The 15879-nt window shown below is 34.1% G+C and overlaps 1 protein-coding gene across 6 annotated transcripts in view; it reads left to right on the top strand.

Annotated features, from left to right (window-relative positions):
* LOC136849162 (uncharacterized) overlaps positions 1–15879 on the top strand; it is a 744860-nt gene that overhangs the window by 289780 nt on the left and 439201 nt on the right. For 5 of the 6 annotated variants that reach the window (XM_067122257.1, XM_067122259.1, XM_067122256.1 and 2 more), the window contains 2 exons: positions 1825–2030; positions 14144–14341. The gene's annotated coding sequence lies outside the window, so the exon portion shown is untranslated. The remainder of the gene's footprint in view (positions 1–1824; positions 2031–14143; positions 14342–15879) is intronic. The other variant, XM_067122255.1, reaches the window with a different exon arrangement.

Below are 15879 nucleotides of genomic sequence, written 5' to 3'. Positions count from 1 at the left end.
GCAACGGGTATTCTCGGCAAGCCGTTTCTGCTTCCCTGAGTGTAGCCACTCAGTTTGCGCTTCGGGAGTAAAGAAATAATAAAGCTTGATATCGTACGCGGTTCCTTGCTGCCTGATTTGAAGGAAATAGTCGTGTGAGTGTGTGCGTGTTTATATATATATATATATATATATATATATATATATATATATATATATATATATATATATATATATATATATATATATAGTATGTATATAAACGTAATTTGGTTTTTCTGTTGTGATGGTTACATGATTTTACCATACAAATGATATTCTCAAAATTTAAATGCTATGTTCATAACAATCTTTATTCTCATCTGTTTCAGAAAGATAATGAGCGTAAACCTCATTTAAGCACATCTGCCAATGTCCTTAAAGAAAAAATAATAATGAAATAATACCTTATCTATATATATATATATATATATATATATATATATATATATATATATATATATATATATATATATATATATATATATAGTATGTATAAACGTAATTTGGGGTAGGTTTACCATACTTTCTCATTTAAATGCTATGTTCAATCTTTATTCTCATCTGTTTCATAATGAGCGTAACCTCACTTAAGCACACTGCCAATACTTAAACGAAAATAAGTAAATACAAGTCTACTCTCTCTCTCTCTCTCTGGGCGTCCCCCCAAGTGCATGATTCCTTTCGCTTCAATCCCGAGTGTGCTTATCATTCAGGAGGGAGAGCTTTGTCCTGTCAACAGTTCATGCATTACCCAGATGACTCGAGGGAGCCGCGCTATTGTGCGCTTCCAGTTTCGGCATAATTGAACACTTTCAGGCATACTGCCAGTTATCTCTTACAAACATGTCTTAGCTTATCTCTCCTTGCCTATCTTCACTGGCGGATGAAGGAAAACGGGGGAGTCTAATCAGAGCATGATAGGACGTGCTGTGTGAACTGGTGTGTCTGTCAGTTTTGATATAAAAAATAAATACAAGGACGTAGAGAAAATGTTTCAGTTTAGTTTTGGGAAAAATATTGTGTACGATATCCACCCGAGTAACTCTTGTGATGTGGATTATAAATACACAAAATGTATCCTAGTAGAAACAGTTGTAACACTATCAGAAGGCTGGAGATGATATAAAGAAAGGAAAAGTGGTAGATATTAAGAAATTGTGTGTATGAATCTTATGAATCTTGGAGAAAAATAACTTTTCGTTTTACTCTGACTTTTATGTGCACACTCAGAAAACTGCATGAAAAACTTTCAAATTGCTGAAGTTTATCATTTCCTTATTTATTTTTACATTTTAAAAATACAGCCCGCCGAACTTGATTCCTTGGATTAGCTATATACTATATAAATTATATTTAGGTATAATGTTTTTTTTATTCAACTCTCTTATTCAAAAATATTTTACTTTTAGATATATGAAATTAGATTTTAGAGTTATTTTCCTAATAAACATATTACTGAAAGTCAGATACATATGTATATGTATATATAATATATATATATATATATATATATATATATATATATATATATATATATATATATATATATATATATATATATATATATATATATATATATATATATATATATATATATATATATATATATATATATATATATATATATATATATATATATATATATATATATATATATATAAGCAAAATAATGGACACCTACTCTTTGCTTAATTCATATCGTGTTCTCTTGAAGAAAATAGGGTAAACTTTACTGAATAAGCCTTTTTTGTATTTATTATTTTCCTTGGTGTTTGCCTAATGTGTCCTCTCATTTCATTTCAGGGATGAAGTCAAACGGAAAAAAAAGCAAGTAAAATAAGCAAGAGGCTGAAAGGCGCCTGAAGACAAAATTGGAGCAGAAGGCATCCAGGGATCTCGCCCGTACAGACGAAGGGCGCAGCAAAGAGGTCCTCATATATTATGCATGGATGTACATTATTCCTCGGGTGCTTATCTCCCTGGTGTTGGAAGACGACATTTGTCCTTGTGTAAGTATGGAGAAGTTTTCAAGATCCCACTTAAACCCGTAGAATTATTGGGACATCTGTTGGATAAATAAGCTGGATGAAGAAAAACCATATATTCCCCAATGTAGGTTTTTCTGAATCTTTTAGTGTTTAGGAATATTCAGCGATATTCACAAAGAGAACCAATTTTTTAATTTCTAAATGTCCTGAAAGGATCATTCCTTGTAGCATTCCGTCTGTCATTGGGTTACAAAACAATTGTAATGCTTATTTATGATCGACTATTAATCGACAAGACAGAAAATGTAATTTTGCATATATTCGATAATAATTTAGGAATGGAGAACATTTATCCTTACTCACTGGTTTCATTTGGTGCTACATATGCATAACTCAAAAGGTTCCATGATACTTGTAAGATATAAGGCTGAGATTTAAGTAAATGTAATATAATATATATATATATATATATATATATATATATATATATATATATATATATATATATATGTTTGTGTGTGTGTATGTATGTTTGTTTTTTATGAACGTTTATTGACATGCATGAACCTAAGGACAATCGTACACGCCACTCTGATAATACGTACAAATCACGGTAGGTCGGATTCTAGGACACATTTAATCTTTTCCGAAGAGAATCAGCTTGACAGCAGCGAAGACGTAATGAACGGTACCGACTTAGTCTAAAGCCGCCATGCGTCTTCTGGGAGCAGTTCTAGGAAGAAGAAGAAGACGAAGCGTAAAAGGAAGGTGTCTCGAGAGGCGAGGAGATAAATCAAAGCGAATCCGAGATCTAAGACGTTCTTCGTATGTTACGTCGGGAGAAATTTATTGGAACAGCTTCGGCGATGCTACCCTGAGAATTCATTTGGCGCTGAAGACAAAATAACCCTCTCAGATTTCACCCCCGCCTCAAATCGCGTCTGTCCCGGAGTCATTCTCTTTCTCGCTGACTGAGCTTAGCCTAGCGATATTTTTCCTTGTTCGAATTTGAATTTATTGCCTATGATAGGAAACAGCTGGTGTTGCAAATGCAGAGTATAGTAATTATATTTTATACTGAAGTTTCATGAAAAAAAAAGTTCATAGCTTGTTATGAAAATATCTGTCAAAAACAAACTAGTAGAGGTACATAATTTTTTCGTTCCATGCAAAACTAAGATCAGTTGTTTTAATGATAAATAGTCCTTTGCTATTCATGCCAGTTATTGCTCAATAACAAAAAGATACATGAAAAATTGAATCTCGACTAGGAAGTTTTACCCCAGAATCTCAAACGTTTAGAGCGATATAATGTCATTTGTTCAGTCAGTGAGTTTTTTTTTTTTTTTCGTGGTAAGGAACTCCATTTGCGCTCATTTCAGAATTAAATAATCGTTCCTTGTCGCAGTTTTGCCTCTTACTTATCTCTCTATTTGGATGCCTGTATATAAAAAAAATACAGATACTTGTCGTTTACCCAATATCATACTTAGTATGATCTTGGCTCTCCTGACGTTTGGTGTTCCTCATGGGCGATTGACGTCTGCACTAAACTAAAGTTTGTAGCACGTTTCAATAGGAATGAATGACAACACTTTCGTCCAAGATTGGCACTGAATTGGCAACATAAATTCTCAATATATATCTAAGAATTTAATATCTAGCTTATTCGCATGATTGTCCACCCATCTGACTGGATTATACGGTTACTAAGACAAGAGAATGACTACCATTGCTCGCTTCGACATGCCTCTTCATTCATTTTCCCAGGTCAGAAAGAATAATTATAATCTCTCTCTCTCTCTCCAACGATTCACATCCCAAAGAGTCTTCGTTTACGCCAAGAACCATTTGTTTTCATTTCTTCTTTTTCTTTTCTCGTTAATTACTCGACAGTCTCGTTTTCTCACTTCTATTCACCATAAAAGACAAAAGGTAAGACATACAAAGAAGCTGGTTGAGTTTGCGACATCATATAAAACAATGATGTTTTTGCATCTCATGATTTTGGACTGTTGCCTCGAAAATTCAAGGTTTTCCTCAACATACATGAGGGTAAAATGTCTTATTTGCTTGCTAAAGGTAATGAAAGTAACAATTTATGGCGTATTTATTGTACTTCCTAATATTTCACAATACCGAGCTTTGCCATACCCTCTCTCTCTCTCTCTCTCTCTCTCTCTCTCTCTCTCTCTCTCTCTCTCTCTCTCTCTCTCTCTCTCTCTCTCTCTCTCTCAGAAAGAAATAATGAGGGATGAGGGACAGCGTAAAACTACTTATTTATTCTTATTGACCCAAGTTAATAGTAAATTTTAAAATTCAACGTATATGTTCATGTTTCTACTCGTCCATACATATATACATTGCTTCCTTCGTGGCTAAGTCAATCCAGATTTTATATCTTACTTTGTTATATTTTTGAGGGCTCAATCAAGCAAGGAGAATTAGGTCACCGTTTATTAGTCTTTGCCTTTTCTGTTTAAGCACACACACAAACTCATTATATATATATATATATATATATATATATATATATATATATATATATATATATATATATATGTGTGTGTGTGTGTGTGTGTGTGTGTGTGTGTGTGTGTGTATGTGTGTGTTTGTGTGTAAGTGATTGTATGTGCACACGAGTCTTTCTAACTATATGAATGCATGCGTGGATTCAAGAACTAATAAAAAAGAATGATTAAAAAACCCCATGAAAATGAAATAAAAAACGACAACGCCGTTTCCTCTTCAGCTACGGCGCCTGCAAAGCCGGTTCCATTCCCTCTACTGTATAAACGAAATTTCGGATGGCTCCAGAGAATCGAATCCCATTTCGAAAACCATTTCGGAAGGGCATGAACGAGTTTAAGTGGGGTTAGAAAATTCTATTTGCATTTTGACGAGAGGTTCCATTTCGTGAAAAAATCTTCATTATCAGGACTTCGTTGAAATTCCGCTCGAGTGTCCATATTCGGAAAAGGGGGCCGCTTGGGCTTTGCTTCATGTTCCCTTTTCGCAAGGGATAACCCCTTTTTCGGTGGAAGTGGTTCCATTGCAGAGGGGGTGTGGGTGTTTGAAAGTAATTGCATGGTATTTTGAATTTTATGGCAATACTTTATGCTAATAATGATGATAGGAAAAAAAGAAAATTATGGGAAGTGATGATCGAGGTCAAATTATGTTTTTCTCATTATTTGGAATTATCAGTCATATTTTGTAGGACTGGGATTATTAGGCACTAGAATCATTTTAGTTGTACAGAATCAGACGAACCTAATTGGTAACATAATGTACAATATGCACATGTTTATTACTTTGTCAAAGTTCGCCATATGATCTTTCACGAATTTTGTATAACAAACTCATCTTGCTGTTCAGAAGTGTACAGTAGTATTGTTAAAATGAATTCTCATATTTTTTCAGTTTCTGCTATTGAGTTTTGCGATGATAAAAATAAATATCCGTGTTCATGTACTAAAAGAGGCTTTCGGTAGCATCTTGTTAGGAATTATTTTAATATTAGGAGTAATATTAAAATTTTGTGGTATTCGATCATGCTATTATCTGTAATGGACAAATTATTGCCAGCTACACTTCACAAGACTGATCCCGTGTTGGGAAAGTTGGGAGATGACCTATGCTATTTTCTGCCTAATCCTTTGTCTCTTTTGACTTGATTATAATTTGATTAGGAGTTTGTGGTTAGCCCAGTGGGTTGAAGGCCAGGCGGAGTGGAAAAGGGCGTGGGACCAGTAATTTCATCATAAAAGACTTGATGGTATTGGGAGAATTAATGCATTTGAAAACAGTTTCACAATGGGTAAACTGTATACCACACGCCCGCACACATACAGTATATATATATATATATATATATATATATATATATATATATATATATATATATATATATATATATATATATATATATATATTTATAGCTATATGGTTTCAGGTGAGGGCTCTTTTCCTTTTTATTGCCAAATATCAGCACCTATATAGTATAACAGTAATTCGCTCTCACTTTATATTTGGAGAGTATAACCATTCAGTACTCTCTCTCTCTCTCTCTCTCTCTCTCTCTCTCTCTCTCTCTCTCTCTCTCTCTCTCTCTCTCTCTCTCTGAGAACCACAGTACGCAAGCCTTAGTTATCTCCCGGAGTAAAGAATGATCATTAGCCATTTGTTTGGTTTACAAAACCCTTGCCCACCTCTTTTGGAGAATACGAGTATAGTAAATATAATACGCACCCTTGTCGTGCTTTAAGAATAAATTAAAATCCCGTTGTATTTTGGAAATATATTAAAACCGTTAAAATTCACTACAGTTTCAAAACCAACTGTTCTCCTATTCAGATGATTACAAAATAATGAAATAAAAAAAGAAAAAAATAATAATTACCACCTTCGGTCATTACCGAACTGCCACTATAAACAACACTTGCCAAATATTCAACATCCTGACAATATTGTTAAGGTCGGCTGCTTGAATTACATAATAGGACAACAGTTACCATCGCTTAGATTAAAATTAGCTACTGCCCTAATGAGAGCAGCCTCGACTATCTTCCTTTTCTGTGTATTGTTTGTTTTAAATAACAGTTTACTGTTTTGCCAACCAACACTATGGTTAGTTGATGACATGTGTTGAATAGAGTATTTTCATATCTCCCCTTCTTATTGCATACCTATGTTCCCTCAATCGCTGATCAACAGATCTTTCTGATTCCCCTATATAGACATTTTTATAATCTGAACATTACTATAGTTGTTCAGACTTTTTCCTATTGTACACGGATAGCTGTGCGCAGCATTAACATTTACCTTTCTTAAGTCAGACACCAACCCATCATTACTTTTGCAGTATGGCAAGGTAACATTAGGTTTTCTAAAAAATTCTTCTTTAACAGATAAGGAGCAAAATGATTTGCGTGCTTTGAGATATGCCTTACCAATAAAACCAGTTAGGGTACCCCAATTTTTTAAAACACGAAGAAATGAAAATTACTTCTTCCTCCAAAAATCATGGGCTGCATATTCAGTATGCGCGCAGAGATAGGGACGTTAAAAATTACAATTTAATGCTTTCTTTGATAAGAAAAGTAATGTACTATACACATATTACAGTGAGTTGGTTTTCTTAAGACCTTAAAAAGTACCCGACCATAATGCCGTATAAGGTGACTATCTAAAAATGACAATTTATTATGTAATTCCCATTCAAACTGAATTCAACTTGATTCGGCCAAGGTTAAACGAAATGTAAACTTGGCTTGCCCCAGCTTAGCTTCGCTCGTCTCCTTGAGAATTGAAGTCCTTATTAGTATTCCCAATAAATATTATCTTCACTGAGCATATTTAACGTATACAGCATACAAAATTCGTTCTATGTTTTAGCTTGATTGCGCTTGTAATTATTCATTTCCTTTTATTAATAAAACCTTTTATAGATATACATCTCGGATGCGATAATAAACAATGGGTTGTAATTACACAAACTTCTCTTCAAATGATAATTGTAGTAAAGAAACAAGGGAAATAAAGATCCTTCTATTTGATTTGATTTTCTGGTCTCTCTTAAGTACACTTCTTTTGAGACTGTACCAACACTGTGTCAGCTATACCACTGAACTGTGACTAAACATGAATATCATATAGAGGTAAAACAACAACAACAAAAAAGTAATTAGTTCGTAAATCACCAAAATGCTAACAAAAACTCTGTGAAACGGACTCCCAACCCCGACTTACCTAATAAAAAGAAAAACTTCGTACATTCAGCGTCTGTTTATGTCATTTTCCGCTCTTTTGAATTAGTTTTAAAAGGCACCGAGAGTTTGTTGAATAGTGTAGCCCACTTCCCTCTCTCTGAGACTCTCTATAGAATAATTCAATGGCCCTTAGATAAAAATTTCAGTATAAAGAATGGGGTTTTCATCAGCTTGTTTTTGTCGTTAATGCTCAAGGAGTTGCTATAATACCTAACCACATAATACGCATATACAGGATAAACGACTAAAACAATTCTAGGAAACCATGGGAAAGTTTAGAATTCCACGTTCTTTAAAAAGAAAATATACATCGCTATTATGCTTTGATTTTCTTTCAGTCACCTCGACTTGCACTTGATGTACATTTGTAGTTTTCTGTAAAAGAAAACTATTGATACGGCTTTCTCTGTCCGTCCGCACTTTTTCTGTCCGCCCTCAGATCTAAAAATTACTGATGCTCGAGGGGGTGCAAATTGTTATGTTGATCATCCATCCTCCAATCATCAAACATACCAAATTGCAGCCCTCAGTCCTCGGTAATTTTTATTTTATTTAAGGTTAAAGTTAGCTATAATCGTGCGCCTCGCAACGATATAGGACAAGCCACCACCGGGCCGTGGTTAAAGTTTCATGGGCAGCAGCTCATACAGCATTATACCGAGACCACCGAAAGAGATTTATTTTCGGTGGCCTTGACTATACGCTATACAGACAACTCGGTTGCGCCGAAGAAACCTCGTCACATTTTTTACTTGTTAAAATTTCTTCACAGATCTATAAAACGAGACCCGGTATGAACGCCTTAGCGTTATACTCATTCCACCATCCTCTAACACAAACAGAGCTCTAACTGATGACTAGCTATTGAGATGATTTCTTCCGTTTCTTAGTTTAGAAATTTTTGTTCGGGTAGTTTGCTATTTTTAGTTCATTCCTTCTGTATTATTTTTTAATATTCATTTTTGGGTCAGTATCAGTTTTGCATTCCAGCATAAGGATATTTTCAAGATTTTGCAGACACATTAACTTACTTTATTATTTTGCATTTTTTTGCCTCTTCAACATTTTTATTGGTTTACATTATTAATTTAGACTTTGATTTGCGTGTAAATAATTACAAAGGATAAAAGATGTGTTAAAAGTACTTTAAAGTAGACGCAAAGCTTGCTTGCTTATAAACAGGTGCAATGGTTGATCCGGCTCTGTCTCGAATGGAATAGTATTTTTTGAGTAATTTTTCTTATTTCAAAAATCTTACTTTCTACACTCAGGTGTATCCCTTGTCACCCTTTCCACCTCACTTGACCTTATCTGTCTATCTATCTAACTGTCTATCTATCTATCCTGGTCCCCTTGTATCCTTTGATTGACAAGCCCTTTTCATGCGACTCCCCGCAGTTCTTAGAAAATCTTTTAGTTAAGAAGTACTTCTGTAAATAAATTGGAAATTAATTGGTGGACGGAAGAACTTGGGGACATCCAGGAATCCTTCATGAGGGTGAGGTCAATGACCCGTTACAGGGAAAATTGGTGAGACGATGAAAGACATTCGTGTGCTTTGATATGGACTCTAGATCATTTGAACTCTTGAATTTCGGTCAGTCTAATTTGTTTTTGATTGAATTTACATTTGAATTTGAGCGCTATTCAGAAATTCATTTGGAACTCACTATTTTATGCAGGGATCTTTGTATCCGTATCAGGGAAATTTTTATATAGATGCTTTCATCTTTAGTACTTCATTTTCGACGTCGATTAAGATTATTGTTGTATCGTCATTTTAAGGAAATAAATAACTCAGTGAACTCAACGCAGTAGTGAGGATTTAAGACCTCTTTGTATTCGAGAGCATTGCACTTTCTTTCATTGCGTTACTTATTTATATTTAAAAAGTATACTTTTTTAGGGGGTTGAGGGTGGTTTCAAGGGAGGAGGAAATTTATTGTAAACCTTATAATCTGATTTGACATTTGGCCTCAAAGTATGACACTGACCTTGACCTACTATGGTCATTATCATCGCTAGTGAATTATACATGCCAAGTATACTGTTTTTGCCTTGTCTTATGGAAATGCTTATGACCTGGAACTTGAGCTCAGCCTCAAAAGTTTATTGTATCGTTGTATATATATATATATATATATATATATATATATATATATATATATATATATATATATATATATATATATATATATATATATATATATATATATATATATATATACACACACATATATATATATATATATATATATATATATATATATATATATATATATATATATATATATATATATATATATATATATATATATATATATGTATATATATATGTGTGTGTGGACATGTAAGTATGAAAGTGAGTCCGTGCACGTGTGCATATATACAGTAGTGTATATATGATTCAAGTGTGCATGGCTACGCCTTACAAGAACAAAGATCAAAAGTTTTAAACAATGTACTAAAGCAAAGTGAAAACGACAGTAACATTACCAACTAAAAGAAATGGCAACAGAGACAGTTGGCTCTCCTTCTTACAGACGAATAATTCTTCAGTCAACAGTGTTCTGAGGGGATTTAAATCTTCCTGGTACACCAAAACTGTAGCAGTGAAAGAAAGAACAAATCTGTCATCAAAAGGAGGGAATTCTTCGTATAAGGGGACGAGGGTAACCGGGAGACTAACTCTCGTTAGCTAATGAGGGATAATTAGTTTTATCTTGATGAGAACTGATTAGAAGCTCCCGTCGAGATTATGATTCATTTAACTCTGTCGAGAGATTCAAGTTTATGTAGTCACTCGACGATGAGAAAACCGAAAGATGTTTATTAACAGGTTATTTGCAAGAGGAGGGTTTTTTTTTGTGCGTGTTTATTTTTTTCTTTGCTCTTTGCCATATTTCTGTGGAGGTCGAATATGATATTATGATTCCTATTCTAATTTTCGGTTATAATCAACTTTATTTAGGCTTTTTTTATTTTAATTGTTGATTTCATGGCTGGCTTCCCTAACTGCTCTTTAAACAGCAATTTTTTCTTGTTATTTTAATACTTTTTTCGCATTTCAAAGTTAAAAGTCTTCAGCCTTTATGTCGGGAAAGACTGAGGAAATAACGTACTTGCACTGTCCTTAATTTTTATATGGTGAATGTGATAGTTTTGTATTCAAGAGAATGTTATTCTCACTTCTGGTTAAAGAGTTCATGCCTCTCATAGAATTACTAGGCTTTGATGTAGTTGTTCACTTCAAAAGTTAAAACTGTAATTTTTCGGATGCTTTGCCTTGTAGAACATTTTTAATCTCTATAAGTTAATGCTACATAAACTGAAATTCCGAGTCACCCTTCTGTTCTTTGTACTCCTTTAAGGATACCGCACGAGTATTCATACGCCATACGCAAGCTTCATCACTTTACTGTATTCATCTCGTTACACTCTCAATCCTCTTGTTTTACTCATTTGTATGATCTGGCGGGTGTTTTCTCCCTTGCAACCGACGTATATTTATGTTTACCATATTCAAGCACAATTCCACCATTACGCTTTTATGGCAGTGCTCTTTTGCTAAATCCTCCTCTTCTCCTTTCATCATATTCTTGTGAAATGGCAGGAGAAAACAAAGAGTAAATAACGGCTCAACCAGTCTCCGAGCAGCTTTCAGACGCCAATTGCAGTGGATGAGTTCATGCATATGAGACACAATCACAGTAACATCACCGGGGACACCTCTGCTGTGTCCTCCAGTATCAGTCAGATAGCAGGGACTTGGTTCCCGGCTTTCATCGCTTAATGCCGAGTTAATTTGAATGATGGTTAACAGCTTTCACACAATATGAATTCGGAATGGCAGGCTTGTGCTTAAATGGTGGATATTCACTGAGAGAGAGAGAGAGAGAGAGAGAGAGAGAGAGAGAGAGAGAGAGAGAGAGAGAGAGATTCCAGTGTGTTTATAAATGACTATGCTAAGAGGGAGAATAATCATGCATTCATTACGAATGGCTGAGATTCCGTTTCCACACACACACACACACACACAGAGAGAGAGAGAGAGAGAGAGAGAGAGAGAGAGAGAGAGAGAGAGAGAGAGAGAGAGACTGTAGTATTAGATATGAATAAATGAAAATAGGGAAATAAATACACGAACAGAGAGGTAGGTGAATATGTTGTTCTACAGAGACGTTGTTGTTTCACTGCAATTAGGAAAAATCACCTTCTGAAGAATATTATACGTGATTGAAAGTTAAGGTTAAGGCTAAGGAGCAGAAAGAGAGGCTAAGACTTTCTGACAAGGTTGCACGAGATGAAGTCGTAAGAACGAACCAGATTATTCTTAGCATTATTATTCCCAATAACTAGAGCTGAGCAAATGAATATTGCTGAAGGCATAAGGTGTAATGAAAGAACATTGAGAGGAATACTTTTTTTTTTTTTTTTTAGGAAAATAATTACCGTTTATGATGATGATGATCTAACAAGACATAACTAACGAGTTCCAATTCTTTTTCGTCCTGAGCAGGATTATGACAGAGCTTGAGTTGCTCGAGGACAACCATGTCGTGACGTTTTCATCATAATTTCCTTTAGTGTCTCATCAGACTTGATTGAAACTAAATATAACTATAGAAACTTTGTTAAACATTAAATCATTTTGTTACAAAAATATTAATATAAAAGCCATTTTACAGGTGTATGTTAATTCATATTTCACTATCATTTCCCATTTCTAAACATCTCCACGCGCGCACGCAATTACACACGCATACACAGACTCAAAGAATTGTTTACATGACTCAACTAAAGCATTTTCGCACGCAAAGCAAACCATAATATATTGTATTTTTCGAGAAGGAAGAATCGCTGTCGGTGATTCTCATAAATATAATTTTTCTCTCTCCTTTTTCCATTTGCTTAAGTACGTTTTCTGTGAGGGAGATATATTACTACCACCTTCTCTGTTTTAGCCGTTTGAATGCAAAATATTTCTCTTTCAGTACGAAAATAAAATATTTTTCTTTCAGTTTAGTTCGATTTGAAATAGGTTTTTTAATTCATAGTTTTATGTGAAGACTGTTTAAATAGTGCTGGGGTATTAAGCAGTCATTGTGAAGGTTGAATTGACCCTGAATGATATGCGAGAATGTAATTGAGCTCTTCCTTAAATATTTATGGCATACATTCATAGATTTTTTCTGAGCTAATTTAATATATATATATATATATATATAATTTATATATATATATATATATATATATATATATATATATATATATATAATATATATATATATATATATATATATATATATATATATATATATATAAATGGCTCTTCCTTAAGTATTTATGGCATACATTCACAGATTTTTCTCATGAGCTATATATACTGTATATACACACACACACACACACACACTCTAGCTGACCAACCTGGCGCTGCCTGGTAAAACTCTGAATGACAACCGATAAACTCTCTCTCTCTCTCCCCGAACACCCCCTCTACTCTCTCTCTCTCTCTCTCTCTCTCTCTCTCCTGTTAAGATAGATGCTTCAATTACATTGCCCAGCAATTTTGACGTTTTATATTTCACCTCTTCTTAACCCCCTATTCTATCGGGGCTGAACTTGGACTTTAAGGGCATCAGGAGTGTTACTGTTCATCTCAGCAACCCCGAAAACTATGGATTAGACACTAATATGTCTGTCATTTTTTGACATTTTATTTTTCACCTCCCCATCCTATTGCGCTGAAATTCCACCTTAAGGGCATCGAAAGTTTCACCATTCATCTCAGCGACCTCGAGATCTATAACCACTAATATCTGTCGGGTCATCCCCTTCCTACCCCCACCCACTCTGGCTGAGGGATGTCTTTCCCCACAGTATTCTTTTCCAGATAGTAAATCATGTCAGCCAGCCTCGTTTCAGGAAGTGCTTTGGTGCCCTCTGGTGTAGTCATATAGCAAGTTTGGTTGAAACTGCTCAGTGTGTTCAGCAACACCATACATCCATTTATATATATATATAATATATATGGATTAGATATATATATATATATATATATATCTACATATATATATATATGTATGTATGTATATATGTATATATGAGTTACCGTTGCGTATTTCCTGGATGATGTTAATCCCGGACAATCTTTCTACTCTGTATTCTCATATGTGATAGAATGCTTCTCTGGAGCCTAGCTAATTTTCAAGTATAAAAATCGTGTATTATGCGTATAGACTTACAAGGCCGAAAATAAAAATATGTATAAAAATTTCCAGAATAACATTTCTAATTGTCAGCCTAAGTGATAAAGTTTGCTTATACCTTGACTCTAACGCAGATAAAATATCATTCCAGTCGAAGTTTCCTGCGTCTGACGCCACAGCCCGCCATAAAAGTGACAGTTAAAAAGGGTATCATCTGAGCCAAATGGCCGCTCTTCTCCTTTGTTATGAAATATGCTGCCTTCAAGGACATCTGGTTCATGCAGTGTATCAAGCGAGAAATTTTCTTCACCTATGTTTCATATTGCTTCAAAGGCAGATCAAATAGAAGGTATTTCCTTTTTCGTTATGTCTCCCTTTTTTCTTTCTTTTCTGTTTAAATTGCAGCTATAGTAAAATTGTTATTTTGATAGGATCCTTTATTTTTTCTTAGTGGCATGAGGTACTTTTGTCACTCTAGTACTATTATCCATCATTTATTACAAGTTTTTTCTTCCAGACAGTGTTGTAGGAAAATATGCCAAAAATACTTTCAGGGTACTAAACAAAATATGATTTTTTCGACTTCCATTCTTCAGGACTATTGATTTATTTGAATATTTTTACTTTAATTATTCCATCGTTTTCTTAATTTCATAAACAATTTCAAAGACTTTCCCAATCGAAGAGTATCAAATTGTGTGAATTTACATTTTTTTTAGGCTAAAATTTATGACCCTTTCACCCTGTTACTGAGACGGGCTTTACCATTAAACCTACTAATCTCACTTTGATGACGAAGCAGGGCAATTAAACCAGAACTCTTAAGCTCATTAAAGGCGAGATTTTTAAAGATGAGGTTCTCATTTACGTCGTGAGAAATGAGCCTCTGGCCTTGAAAGGGCAGAAATAAGTCCTCGTAAAGTACGAGGTAAATCATTTATTATTACAAAAAAGCTATGATTTTGAATATAAATCTGTCGTTGATGATCCCCACTTGAGGATCATGAGGATTTTAACGGGAAAGTTCATGATTTTGTATTTTCAAAAATTAGTTTTTTTTTTTTTAACTCTATCTCGAGAGAGTGAAATAAGAACTTTTACGGTCTTTTGTTGCGCATTTTAGCATTCATTTGGCTCATTTCAAATCCCATTTTATCTGTATTATAAAACTCTGCAAACATTTTTCAATCATTGAATGATAACTCTTGCGAAACTGAAGAAGTGCCTGGGATCGTTAATTTCACACTAGTGCTATCATCCGTCTTATTTTAATTTTTTGCCCTGGTAATATCCCTGGAAAATGTACTAAGATGTAATATCAAGAAATGAACAAAAATACCTTTTTTAGTATTCCTGGTTGAATTTAAGAATATTTATATAATTTAATTCTCTTATTTTTATTGTTTCATTGCAGTCTTCATTTCATATACAATTCCAAAGACTTTCCTAATAGAAGAGAACCATATTGCGTTTATTTAGAGCTTTTTATGCTAAAATTTATGATCCTTTTTCCCTGGCTCAGGCTTTTACGATTAAACCTACTAATCTCGCTTTGATGACGAAGCAGGGCAATTAAAAACCCAGAACTCTTAAGCTCATTAGAGTCGAGACTTTTAAAGAAGAATTTCGCATTTATGTCGTGGGAAATGAGCCCCTGGCCTTGAAAAGGCAGAAATAATTCCTCGTGAAGTACGAGGGAAATCATTTTGCCATATAAAAAAGTCTAACTGTAAATATAAATCTGCAGTTGTAGATCCCCAGTTCAGGTTCATGAAGATTTTAATAGGAAAGTTCATAAGAATTATTTTGGAGAAATAATTTGGATTTTGGAGATACGAACATTTTATAATGATATTTTGTATCAGTGATATTAGGTGTATGCTATTA

Source organism: Macrobrachium rosenbergii, chromosome 20, assembly GCF_040412425.1.
Source record: "Macrobrachium rosenbergii isolate ZJJX-2024 chromosome 20, ASM4041242v1, whole genome shotgun sequence".
NCBI classification, from domain to species: Eukaryota; Metazoa; Arthropoda; class Malacostraca; order Decapoda; family Palaemonidae; genus Macrobrachium; species Macrobrachium rosenbergii.
The sequence above is the reverse complement of the archived record's forward strand: the minus strand, read 5'-3'. Positions and strand labels throughout refer to the sequence as shown.